The sequence below is a fragment of the Prionailurus viverrinus genome, chromosome F1 (assembly GCF_022837055.1).
Source record: "Prionailurus viverrinus isolate Anna chromosome F1, UM_Priviv_1.0, whole genome shotgun sequence".
Taxonomy (NCBI): Eukaryota; Metazoa; Chordata; class Mammalia; order Carnivora; family Felidae; genus Prionailurus; species Prionailurus viverrinus.
Window position 1 is genome coordinate 2,774,232 of NC_062577.1, and position 2,400 is coordinate 2,776,631.

General features: G+C 51.1%; 1 pseudogene; it reads right to left on the reverse strand.

Moving 5' to 3' along the window:
* Positions 1–669: 669 nt before the first annotated feature.
* On the reverse strand, positions 670–797 carry LOC125155910 (uncharacterized; annotated as a pseudogene).
* Positions 798–2,400: the final 1,603 nt, after the last annotated feature.

Below are 2,400 nucleotides of genomic sequence, written 5' to 3' on the forward strand. Positions count from 1 at the left end.
ATATGTTGGTGGGTCTCAGCCCTGGCGGCCCACTGGAGCCATCTGGGCACCGTTTAATGCGACACTGGTGCCTCTACCCCATCTCCGGAAATGCTGGTTTGATTTTACCACGAGGGGGCCAGACCAAACTTCCCGGGTGATTGTACTCAGAAATCACTAACCTAGGTACTCACCAGCAGGGGATGCTAAGGTTCAGCTGGAGCTGAGAACCAGACCTGTAAGGCGGAGCTAAGGCGCTGGTCACCCTGATCTGTTAGTGCTGTTAATTCAAGCAAGACACAGACTTGTTCAAATACAAATTCAAGAAAGTCCTGAGGTTTTTGCTTGTTTGTTTTTGTTTTTTACCACCTTGCATGTGGGAAGGGAGGGGCAATGATCCCTTTCCGGCTTAACACATGAAAATCACAGGCGTTTAGAAAATGGAGATGTCCATTTCAATGGAATTACTACCAAGGAACAAACTATTAAGTGAGATGATCAGTACTATAGACATCTTAAGGGTTCTTTTTTTAAAAGATTTTTTTTAAAAAGTTTATTTTGAGAGAGACAGCATCAGTGGGGGATAGGCAGAGAGAGAAGGAGAGAGAATCCCAAGCAAGCTCTGTGCTGTCAGCGGGGACCCAGACACGGGGCTTAAACCCATGAACCGGGCGTGAGATCATGACCTGAGCTGAAATCAAGAGTCCGATGCTTAACCGACCGAGCCTCCCAAGCACCCCTTAAAGGTTATTTTCAATTAGCAATAATCGCACCTCGGATAAACCTCATTGGCTACGAGACTGCCACTGTGCCAAGCTTAAAGGTTATTTTCAGAATGCTCTCTGAAATCCCAAGATCTTACCAGATCTTTGACCGGAAGTAATGTTCGCAAGGATGGTTTATGCTGTAGAAGAGAGTATCCACTTGCCTTCAGTGTGAGGGGGCATACACGCGTTTCTCTACTCATTCTGATGAGCTGTCTCTCGCCTGCCATTAGAAAAGCCTGCAGTTTTCAAGGCTAAGTGCTTGCACTCCGTCAGTGAACACCGAGCAGGGGGCGGAATGCAAACCAAGAAGATGAAAACTTAAAATATGATTGAAAAAAAGGGGAGAGGCGAATTAACAAAGGAGGGTGAGGATTGCAGTGTCTGCCTTTGGAACGTGCACCTGTTAGCTTCCGGAGGTCAGGTTTTGCTGTGGGGCTCGCAGCATCTCCGGGGAAGCACCATGGTTGTGACTCTTTTCCGATCCCAGCCTTGTAAACCAGAAAGGTTCACAGAGCCTGTGACAAACCAGAATATACGAGTCTTTAAAGATTTGTACTGGTGAGACGTCACAGCTTCTCTGTAGAAGCTGCTCCCCTGGTTACTCCCCTTTACAACAGGACACGCCTTCCATGGTTTGACCTTAACCCTTCCCCGCTGTGGCCAAAGCATATTCATCCTGTAGAGACACAGCAAGCGACCCCTCAGCATCCTTTTTTCAAAAAAAATTTGTAAAGTGATCCCTACACCCAACGTGGGGCTCGAACTCACAACCTCGAGATCAAGAGTCACACGCTCCGCCGACCGAGCCAGCCAGGCGCCCCCCACCCCCCACATCCTTTTGATAATAGACAAGCTTCTTCTCTCTGCTAATAAATTCCATTTCTATTCTCCAAGTGCTGTTCTGGGTCAGGCGTTGTAGGAAGTATTTTATCCGGTTTCACTTAACCCTTCGATAGACCTTTGGAGTGGTAGCATTATTCCCATTTTCCTGATCAGGAGACTGAGGTTTGGAGAGATCAAGTGTTCTCCCCGAGGTCAAACTCCTGGTAAGAGCGGGAGGCCGAAATCAGCCCGTTTCCTCTGGACTTCTGGCACCAGGCTATGGCCTCACCGCCTGGGCCTCAGTGGTCTGACAGGCGGGGAGGTCGGAGAGGGGCCCCCGCTGCAGTCATTTCTCTGTAGTACTCGGGGTGTAAGCAACCATACCTCCCATGTGACCGCTAGGGAATCATCTTCTTCGCGTGGGCTCTGGCCTTCCTGCCCACGAAGCCACCCGCAGTGGGGAGCACGCAGTGTGGCTACCGTGAACCTTCCTGGTCACCGGGATATGGAAGTGACCCAAACAGACAAAACTCCCGGCCCGCAAAGGTGTCTGAGAAGGGGGGAGGAACGACGAACACAAGTAAGTAAAGCGCATAAAGGGTACGTTAGGGTGCAATGAATCCTAAGGAGAAAAGCTTGGCTTGTGGTCAGCGGGGTGGTGGGGTCAGCGTGGCTGGAGCCATGAGGGGGGCGGGGGCAGTGTGTCTGGATCCGGTGAGTAGGGGAGCAGTGTGGCTGTTGGCAGTTGGGGGGGGGTGGTGAGTGGGGGCAGCAGGGACGATGGCGGAAAGACAAGGGGTGCGGCCAGGAAGGGCGCTGGTCCCCCCTAAGG